This window comes from Glycine max, chromosome 10 (assembly GCF_000004515.6).
Source record: "Glycine max cultivar Williams 82 chromosome 10, Glycine_max_v4.0, whole genome shotgun sequence".
Lineage (NCBI taxonomy): Eukaryota > Viridiplantae > Streptophyta > Magnoliopsida > Fabales > Fabaceae > Glycine > Glycine max.
This window is the reverse complement of record NC_038246.2, coordinates 25,894,094-25,905,194: the sequence shown is the minus strand read 5'-3', so window position 1 is coordinate 25,905,194 and position 11,101 is coordinate 25,894,094. Positions and strand designations below refer to the sequence as shown.

Below are 11,101 nucleotides of genomic sequence, written 5' to 3'. Positions count from 1 at the left end.
TAGTTTTAGCTGATGAAGATGAATTCGTGGCTACTTCATGCACTCCTCTAATGACAATAGCTTCATTTCTGGCACTAAACTGTTGGGAGTTGGAAGCCATCTTCTCAATTAAATTCCTAGCTTCAGTAGGGGTCATGTCTCCAAGGGCTCCACCACTGGCAACATCAATCATACTTCTCTCCATCTTACTGAGTCCTTCATAAAAATATTGGAGAAGAAGCTGCTCAAAAATCTGGTGGTGAGGGCAACTGGCGCATAGTTTTTTAAATCTCTCCCAGTATTCATATAGGCTCTCTCCACTGAGTTGCCTAATGCCTGAAATATCCTTTCTGATGGTCGTGGTCCTGGAAGCAGGGAAAATTTTTTCTAAGAATACTCTCTTGAGGTCATCCCAGCTCGTGATGGACCTTGGAGCAAGGTAATATAGCCAGTCCTTTGCCACTCCCTCTAAAGAATGAGGAAAGGCCTTCAGAAAAATGTGATCTTCTAGGACATCTGGAGGTTTCATGATGGAGCAGACAATATGGAATTCTTTCATATGTTTATGAGGGTCTTCACTTGCAAGACCATGAAACTTGGGTAACAAGTGGATCAGTCCAGTTTTAAGAACATATGGGACATCCTCATCAGGGTATTGAATGCACAAGCTTTCATAAGTGAAATCAGGTGCAGCCATTTCCCTTAGAGTCCTCTCACGAGGTGGAGGTTGAGCCATATTTTTAGAATGTTCAAAATCAGAATGCTCAAAATCAGGATGTTCAAAATCACCAACCACAGAATGCACAGACTCACCAGTAACAGAATGCCCAGGATGTTCAAAAGGCACAAAATGTTCAGGGAAAGTAGGATGCACACTATGCCTAACTAATCTATGAAATGTTCTATCTATTTCAGGATCAAAGGGTTATTAGTCAGATGGATTGCCTCTAGTCATACAATACATTCAGCATGCACAACTAGTTGCCTTCTTATGCAAGTAATAGTGTAGGTTTGAACTACAGCTACCATAAAATGATATCCAACTGACTTGAAATTTTGTGAGCAACACCCTAAAATCATGAAAAGATAGCACAAAAATTTTCAGACAAAAATTCAAATTCTAACTATGGAAACTACCTAAGGAAAGTTTAGAAAAATAAAATAATAAAACTTGAAAAATAAAAAAAAAAACTAGTAAACAGGCGATTTTGGCTAGTTAGAGACCTCAGACAGCCTATGGCAGGTTGCCACGGTATGGGAATTTTTTTTCTACCCCAAATACATATATAATAATAGTCATTCTGACCACACCAAGTGTTCCTGGTATTTTTCACACAAAATATGAGTCAAAAGAACCTACCACACCAAAATTCAACCAAAAATAACAACCCTAACTATTAAAACAAAAGTCGCCAATTAAATTGTCAGCAGCAGTCACTAATTCAGTCACTAATGTAATGCTGTGTGAACTGTAACACAGAATCAGTTTCTAATTCCGTCACTGAGCATTATTCTCTGCAAAACATAAAACTAAAATAGGGGAAGCGCTGAACAGAAAAACTAAACAAAACACCATACTAAACAAAATAACATGACACTAAACAACACTAACACAAGACCAAAGAATTAAATGTAAAACAACTAAACATAAAACACAAATCACTAGCTATTATGAACCTTTGCACACTGCTCCCCGACAATGGCGCCAAATTTGATCGAGTCCGTACCCGAATCAAATAAACATTAGAATGTAGTAACTAGGAAGTGATCCTTGGTCATTTCCCAACGAGCAATGACTAACCAAATGTTCATAATATTCTTTGTTATAACAGTAACAATTGGGGGGGGGGGGGGGTTGTTTGTTTTTTGAATTTAAGAACAAACAGATTGGAATACGAAATTAATAGTATTAAAAACATATTGTTTCCTCTGATTCAGAAGTCATTCTCTTATCCTAGGTTATGAGGATTTCACCCCTGGCAGTTAACCACTTAATCCAACCCTAATTTAATTTACTAAGCGAAAATTAATTTAGGGTTGTCAATATGTGATTAAGCAACACATACACCAATTAACCCCTTGTTCATTAAGCATGAATGTAATTTAAGCACAGAGGCAATTAATCGAACACGAAGCATGCACATATTAACAGAACACATGTGGGTTAATTGGTGAAGGGAAAACCGATAGGAGAGCAACATTAAAAACAGAACCTCAAAGAGAGTTACGCTTCTTCCTCAGAGGGAAACAACACTAGAAATTTAGCCTTCCATAAGTTCAACAAAAGCAGAAAACATTAATGAAGCTAAAGGCAGAAAACGAAAATGAAACTAAAGGCAAAAGAAGAAATAGAAACGAAATTGCAATTAGAAGCAGAAAATCGAAAAATGCATTCTCTTGAACAGTAATACCAAGCTCCAAAACGTAAAACCCTAAAACTCCTGAATAATAGAATAAAAGAATTAGCCTGCATGAATCCTAAGATTGCTATTTATAAGGGTCACTCAAAGTCACTGAGCCTGATTACATTATTTTGGCCTAAAACGAAATAAAAACACTAAATAAAAACTAAACGCAATAAAATGAAATTAGACGAAATCTAATAAAATTGTCTTCTCTCTTCAAGTCCAATCTGGCTCAGCCCAATTGCTTATAATTATCCTGAAATTGAATTAGAAACACCAAATTAGTCAAGTGGGCCCAATTGATAAAACTGAATAATAAATTCGACAATTAGAGTTAATCAGTAATTAAATTGGTGACAAAAAGAGTTAAGAAATAGGAGAAAATAATGACACATCACACACCTTACCACCCCCAAACTAATGGGCAGGCTGAGATTTCAAACAGGGAGATAAAATGGATCTTGGAGAAGATTGTGCAGCCGAACAGAAAGGATTGGAGCATCAGGCTAGACGATGCTCTTTGGGCGCATAGGACTGCCTACAAAGCACCCATAGGAATGTCTCCTTATCAGGTTGTCTTTGGCAAGGCATGTCATCTTCCTGTAGAGATAGAGCACAAAGCCTACTGGGCTGTAAAGACCTGCAACTTTTCTATTGATCAGGCTGGAGAGGAAAGGAAGTTGCAACTAAGTGAGCTAGATGAGATTCGGTTAGAAGCCAATGAGAATTCCAAATTCTACTAGGAGAAGACCAAGAAGTTCCATGATAGCTTGATAGCTAAGAAGGACTTCATGGTTGGACAAAAAGTTGTACTATATAACTCTAGGCTCGGACTCATGAGTGGTAAGTTGAGGTCAAAGTGGATTGGTCCTTTTGTGGTGACTAATGTTTTTCCTTATGGTACAGTTGAGATCAAAAGTGAATCCACAGATAAGAGCTTCAAGGTCAATGGACACCGGCTGAAACCATTCCTCACAAATCCCTGCTTAGCGGATGTAGTGGTGGAGGAGACCTCCTTACTTCACCCTACTTCTCTTCCGCCATGACTTAGGGAGTTTTGTTTTTCTGTCTCCTTTACTTTTATTGCACTTGTCCAAATTCTTTTTATTGTTTTGATTGCTCTTGATCTTATGATTGTGCTACATTGAGGACAGTGCGTTGTTTAAGTGTGAGGGGGGGGGGGGAGATTGTTCTTTAATTTTGTTGGGTATTCTAGTTTAATTTTATTAGGTTTTTCTAGATTAATTTTGTTATTTTAGTTTTATGTTTTGTGTACAACATTGCATGTTTCTCTTTGAATTTTGGGTTATGTACAGGTAATGGGTAATTGTTTTTGAAATAGGAGTTTCTTGGCATTTTGTGAATCGAAACCCTTGTTTTTCTCTACATGTCAAGTTAGTTTTGAAAGTTTGAATTGAAAGTGACAGATTTACCCTTGGTGAGAATTTGAGCCATCATCATCTTTTTTATTCGGTGTGTTTTGCCCCATTGATTGCTTACACAATAACCTTGGCTTGACTCTTGTTGATACTTCTTGCTTCACATGCATGTTGGGAGATGATTTAGGCATTTTGTTCTTATAAGCCTCTAGCCAAATGAGCCTACCTTGAATTAATTCCTTTGATAGCCCCTTTGAGCCTATGTTCCCCTTTCTTTGTTTTGAAGCTCATTACAAGCCTTAAGTGAAAAACCATAATTTCACCCTACCCTTAAGGAATTTTGGAGCTTTGGAATTGTTTTGGGAATAAGTGTGAGGGGGGGGGGGGGGGGTATGTTTCATTGGATTATGTTTTTATTGGCCATGCTTGATGATGTATACATATATTGCCTAATTATTGCTTTATTTTTCAAATGCTTTCAATTGCTACTGTCCACATTAAAAAAAAATACAAATATATATATATATATATATATATATATATATATATATATATATATACAAAAAAAATGAAATTGAATAAATGAGGTCTTGGTTTGAAGACTTGGATTGGTTGAAGACTTGGTTGATTTTGTTTTGGGTTTACTTTTTAAAGCTTAATTTGTAATTTTGGTTTTGGGGTTTACTACTTTTTCTTACTTCCCACTTATTCCCCATTGCTCCTCTATTCCTTTGGGTTTTAGCTACTATCCCATACTTTCATCTACCTTGTCCTTAGCCCCATTACAACCTTAAAAGACCTTTTGATCCTCATGTGCATGTTCTTGTGATGTGGTTGTCAATTTTAGACTCTTGCCATGTCTATGTGGTGTTTGTTTTCATGGGTGCTCTGAGAGTAAAACAGTAGCCTAGACACTTAAGAGATAGAGTGCATATCTTGTGAGGTTTTATCACTTTTCATTCTTAAGCTGATTGACTATCTTGCCATGTTTGAGATGTTTGGATGATTTTCATGACAGCCTTGATTCTTTAACTCTTTACATGTTGGATGTTACCCATTCTTTTCATTCCTTGAGATTCATTGAGAAATATGTAATTGTTTTTGTGTCTGTTTGTTTCTCTTTAATGTCTCTGGATTTGTCCCTTGCTTTGTTTTTTTTATTTTGCCCAGGAGTGCAAAAGGCTAAGTGTGAGGGGATTTGATGTGTCATCATTTTCTCCTATTTCTTAACCCTTTTTGTCACCATTTTAATTACTGATTAGCCTTAATTGTCAAATTAATTATGCAGTTTTATCATTTGGGCCTACTGGACTAATTTTGTGTTTTTAATTTAATTTCAGGAGAATTATAAGCAATTGGGCTTGAATCTGGAATTGGGCTTGGACTTGAAGAGAACAGACAATTTTATTCTACCAAATCTTATCTTATCCAGATTTTATCTAATCTAGATATTATTTCATCTAGATTTTATCTTATCTTATCTTATCTAGATCTTATTTCATCTAGATTTTATTTTATCAAATCTTATCTTATCTTGTCCAGATTTTATTTTATTAATGGGCTTGGACTGAAAACAGTTTATTAAGCTTTGGGGCTGAGAACCTATATAACAACACCAAGGTTTTAGTTTTAGGAGTCTTTTTCATTTTGGAAGAAAGAATAATTTTAGGTTTTGCAATTCCAATTTTTACTATTCACGTAGCAATAAAATTTCATTTTCTGCTTCAATCTACAATTTCATTTTCTACTGATTAATGGAAGGCTAAGTCTCCATCGTTGTTTTCTCTTGAGGATCAAGCACAACTCTCTTTGAGGTTTTTTTATTACTGTTGAATTTTGCTCAGTTTTTCCTCTTCACCAAATACTCTGTATTTGTTGCTATTAATCCATGCATGCTTAGTGCTTGATTAATTGTCTCTGTGCTTAATTTACGTTCATGCTTAATGATCAGTTTCGTTCATGATTAATTGGTGTATGTGTTTCTTAATCACATAATGACAGCCTTATGTTAATTTTCGCTTAGTAATTTAATTTAAGGTTGGATTAAGTGGTTGAACTGATTAAGGATAAATTCTCGTAACCTAGGATAAGAGACTTGCTTGTGAATCAAGGGGAAACAACATGTTTTAATTCTGTTAATTTCTAATTAAAATTTGCTCACTGTTTAAATTACAAAAATAAACAACCTCTCTAATTCGTTACTGTTATATTACTATCTGTTATGAACGTTTGGTTGAGCATTGCTTGTTGGGAGACGACCTAGGATCACTTCCTAGATACTTCATTTTTAATGTTTATTTGATTTGGGTATGGCCTCGATCACCGTTACTATGATTTCCTACCTCTTAAATCTTCTTTCCTTTTGTGCTTATGATTCCTTTTTTCTTCTTTCACCTTCTTTGATCCTTCAAGGTATTATCTTTATGATCATGCCTTCATTTCTGTGTGACTTCGCCATCAGCATAGGTGGCAGTGATTCTGGCGGTTCAATTCAACAACCCCTGATGGATTGGGAGGTCATTTCCATTGACGGTTCCTCCTCGGAGGATACTCGCCGTGGAGCCTCCAACAATGAATCCTCTTCCTCAGAGAGGTTGGGGGCTTCACATTGTACTGGTGGATGCACCTTTCGCCTCCACAGGAAGGTGCAGCCTTTCGCTGCTTCCTTGGCTAGGGAGTTTGTCTCGTTCATGGTGGTTCTCCCCTCTTTTTCTTCTGGGGGACCAAGGAGAAGTGGTGGGGACGTTAAGTCGTCACTATTAGTCGATGAATACGACTAACTTTTGTGTATAAAACTTGTGTATATTGTATCAAACTTTCCCAGTTTATGGTTGTTTTGTAATACTATAAGTACTTTTTGTTAAATATAGGTAATAGATAATTTATACTTTTGTTTTGTGCGTTTAATAATCAATTTCTCTCAATTTCAGGTTAAATAGGCAACTTTGGCAAAGTGTTGTTTTTCACTCTTTCGCTAAGCCAAGTTGTTGGCTTAGCGAGAATTCGCTAAGCGCAACCTTTAGTGGCTAAGCGTGAGGAAGAATCCATAAGAAGATGAGCTGTCAAGTTCGCTAAGCGCACCGCTCCAGGTCAACAAGTGCACCACTTCATCTCATCCACTACGCGAAACAAGCGCGCTAAGCCAAAATCGACTTATGGCGCTAAGCGATCTAGATCTGCGCTAAGCACACGAGCACGAACAAGGCCACCTATTTAAGCCTGAAATCAGATTTGCAAAGGGAGTTTTGGGAACTTTTCTTGAGAAGCTCTGCATGCACGAAGGTTTTAGAGAGAGAAAGGTCCAAGTTCCAGAGAGTTCTGAGAGATTTTGCTGTGTGAAGATCTGCAGAGACGCGAGTTCGAAGCGGAAGCCGTTCTAAGAGTTTGAGATGAGTTTGTGAGTGATTGTGAGATCCTAGAGGTGAAGGAGACATCCTCACCACTTATGTTTTTGCAGTCTTTCATCTTGTTCTTCTCTTTGTTGTAAAGGAGGTTTCCGGACTATGGAAAGCTAAATCCTCTGTTGGATCTTCCCTTTAGGTACCTGATGTAAATATATTTCTATCTATGTAATGATGTTTTGTGTGTTCTCTGTGCTATCTGCTTTTCATTCTAGTGTGCTGTTAACTTGATCACATAGATGCATGCTTTGTTAGGGTCATTCAACAGTGGAAACTGGTCTGATTCTAAAGTCCTTGATAGTACGGGACTAAGTTGTTGTGCTATCACGAGGAATCGGGGTACAAGAACTTAGTTGTGTATGTGTGTCTTAATGCGGTCTTGGTTGAGTTTAGTCTTACAAGAGGAATCTGCGAACGAGGCTTGGTCAGGACTAGGCTATGCTATCATGAGGAATCGGGGTCTGGCAGTCCAAGAGACAACATAGGAACGCATGAGCATTGTTAAATAGAGAACATCCTTTTTGGCATCAGGAACCTATAAGGAAGACCAACGCATTATCTACTTGTTTTTACACAGTATTTCTCTTGCGTGATTTTCTTTCTTTTTGCCTAGATAGTTTAAATACCTGTTCATAACCACAATCATATTTTCATACTAGACGCCTATTTATCTAAATAGCTTTCCAGATAACACAAGTTCCCCAAAGAGTTCAATACTCGGTTCTTACCATTTTATACTACTTGTGTGATCCGATACACTTGCCGGTTGCAAAAAGTCACCTTGTGTGCAACGTAGCCATAGCACTAGGTCACCATTGTCCCACCTGCCATTGCTGGCTATGAGTGGGTGAGGGGCGATGTTCTGAAGTATAAGTCCTCCCTCACTTCTGTGGGGAGTGTTGCTGCTTTACAATGCCAGGTGAAACTAGAAAATCTTGAAGAGTCCTACAAGATAGTCGTCTAGGCTTATGGGTGTATGACTTTCCATTTCTGGGGGTGGCATCCAGTAGTACATCCTTCTTCTTCATGTACAGATGTTTGCTTAAGGTCATGGGTCTCATTCTTCCCTTGACCGCTTTTTAGTGTGCTATTCTTGAGCACTTGAACGTGACCCTTTCCCAACTTCACCCGTATCGTTGGACCATGGTGAAGGCCTTTAAGATTTTATACCCCTTCTTCAACATCTGGCCTAGTGTGTCGATCTTCCTATTTTTCTTCCAGATGAATCTGACTAGCAAGATTGGTTGGGTTTCATTGAATAGCGTGTCCAAGAAGTTGTTCGAGTTTGACTTAAATGTCTTTCACTGCTTCAAGGATCGTTTTTCATGGTGCTGGCTACTATGTCATGGCTGATGGTTTACCACTTATGTTCAACAGGTACATGAGCCCTGCTTCCCGTTCTACTGACAGTCTGACCCTACCAGGTTGACGTCTGGTTCGATCGCCCTTCGAGTTTACAAGATCTACCTCCGGCTTTGTCGACCCTCAAGGCTCCTACTCCTGCTACTGTTGCCGCTGCTACTCCTACTCCTCCACCTCCTCCTACCATACCTATTTGAGAGGTTACTGCTGCTGTTAGAATTGGTGTGTTGGCTAGTTTGGCTAGTTTTGTTGCGGCGTCTTCATCCACCACTGCCATAACCTTCCTAAGGGTTGGTGTGGTGACCACTAGTGCTCCTATGATGTCACCTCCTACTTCTTTGGCTCCCCCAGTTACACCCTCTATTTTGTTGCTGACAACATCACCTTCCTCGTCTTTTCATCCCCATGTCTTGTTGGATCACCTGTACACCTCCAGCGATGCTAATTCACTATAGGGTGTGAATTACAAACAGAAGCAGAAAACCCTACTGGCTTTATTTCAGCCTTTGATAGAAACCTCATCTAATTAGCTGGGGTACAAAATGCTACAAACTCCATCAAAGTCTTCCTCTAGAGAAGTTTGGCAATTCTGGAGGAGAATTGACATCGGCACCAAAAGGCTCTTCGCAAGGTGTTGTCCTTGGAGATGGAGGTTGTCAAATGGCAGGCTACTACTCGCACAGTTTGGAGACAAGAGTGCCCTAAGGTAGCTAACACCAACGTTGCCTTTGCAGAAGCTATAAGGTCAAACCACCAACTGTCTTCCAAGGTTGGCAATGTCTTGGCCAAGTTGATGCACACAAGGTTGGCAAGGGCTTGCAGGAAGAGAAAAAGGACTTGGCTGGCAAGGTGGAAGGCATTACGGTGGAGAGGGGCGAGCTTGCCAAGGTGGTTACTGATTTAGAGGCCCGGCTAAAGCAGTCTAGGCTAGAGTAGTTTGAGCTGCAGGCAGCCAAGATAAAGGAGCTTGAAGAGAAGCTGATAATGTACAAGAAGGAAGTTATGGAGTAGCATGAAAAGGGCTTTCAAAAGGCCGCCAAGCAGGCCGGGTTCTTCACCAAAGTCCTTGACTTGGGTCTTTTTGACCCTTTCAAGGACGTGAAGGATGGTGTTCTGCTTGACAAAGAAGAAATTGCTACGAAGGAAGAGGAGTGAGGCGATGATGCCTAAGTTTAGGTTTCCTTATATTTATTTTCTTATTTTCTTCATTATTGTATTTTGGTTGCATAGGCCTTGTAATTATGACAATTTTTATTTTTCTTCAATGTGTATGTTTTTCCTTTGTTGACGAATTTTCCTTTGTCTATGCAATGCTCCGTTACTTCTAGTAGTATAATTGGACCACTATGGTGAAAGTGAAATCTTTGACGGCATAGGGAGCAAGACCTTGTCGGTGTTGAGGCAAGACTTTGGTGGTCTTGTGAAATAGAAAAGTAGATGACGTGAAATCATCTTAGGTTTAATTTCAACTTGATTAAAGGTCTTGTCACTCATGCAGTGGTACTTCCTTTTCACTTTGTGGAGCTTCTCCTCTAATGCTTGTGTGGAGTTAGTGTGATTGGCACTTGGTTGAAGGTCTTGTCAACTAGTCTAGTGATAGGTCATCTTGGCTTATGAAGTTTCTCTCTTGATGGTTATGAGGAATATGTTTGGCTTGCCCCTGGTTAAAGGTCTTACCAACCAATTTGGTAGTAGGTCATCTTGACCTGTGGAACTTGGACCTTAGACTATGGTCTTCATAGTTGCTGTGAGTGAGCAGACTAAGGAGGAGCCTTGAGTTTTGTAACAGTGTGTACCAAGGGTAAACCTTGGGTTTTTGGTACCAAGGGCGAGCCTTGGATTTTTTATATTCTTGCAAACTTGAATTCCTACACAGATAAAAGTTAGGAATAGGAAAGATTTTCAAGGGTGAACCTTGCGTACCTTGAGTTCCTAAAGAGATGGAACTTAGCAAAAAGGAGGGCTCACCAAGGGTGAACCTTGGATTTAACGAGTGTTGGACTAGGGACGTGCTTGCCGTGGGTTTTGACAAGCCTGTAGGTCTACGTTGAGGCTTACCAAGGATGAGCCTTGGGTTTTGTGAACCTGTGAGACTCACCAAGTGCGGGCCTTAGGTTTGACAAACCTTTGGAGAAACGACCAGGGAATTGTCCATCTTGGGTTTTAGGAGGGACTCACCAAGGGCAAACATTGATTTAATGAGCCTGGTGTGTCCAACATGCGTGTCATGCTCTTGCATACATGTCATTCGTGAGTGGCATGTACTGGAGTCGTAGTGCCTTTCTCTTGCATACATCTTAGTCACAAGGTGGTACGTACTGGAGACATGATTATGTGTTCTTGCATACATGTCACTCGTGGAGTGGTACATACTGGAGACGTGGTAGCATGCTATTGCATATGTGTCACTTATGGAGTGGCATGTACTGGAGACATAGTGGTGTGCTCTTGCATACGTGTCACTCATGGAGTGGTACATATTAGAGTCATAGTGTTGTGCTCTTGCATATGTCTCACTCGTGAAGTGGTACAAAATAGAGTCGTAGTGGTGTGCTCTTGCATACGCGTCACTCAT

General features: G+C 39.4%; 1 non-coding gene across 1 annotated transcript; it reads left to right on the top strand.

The window, feature by feature from the left end:
- Window positions 1-230: 230 nt before the first annotated feature.
- On the top strand, window positions 231-337 carry LOC112998208 (small nucleolar RNA R71). The gene has a single exon (XR_003263248.1). It is a non-coding gene; the product is annotated as a small nucleolar RNA R71 (small nucleolar RNA).
- Window positions 338-11,101: the final 10,764 nt, after the last annotated feature.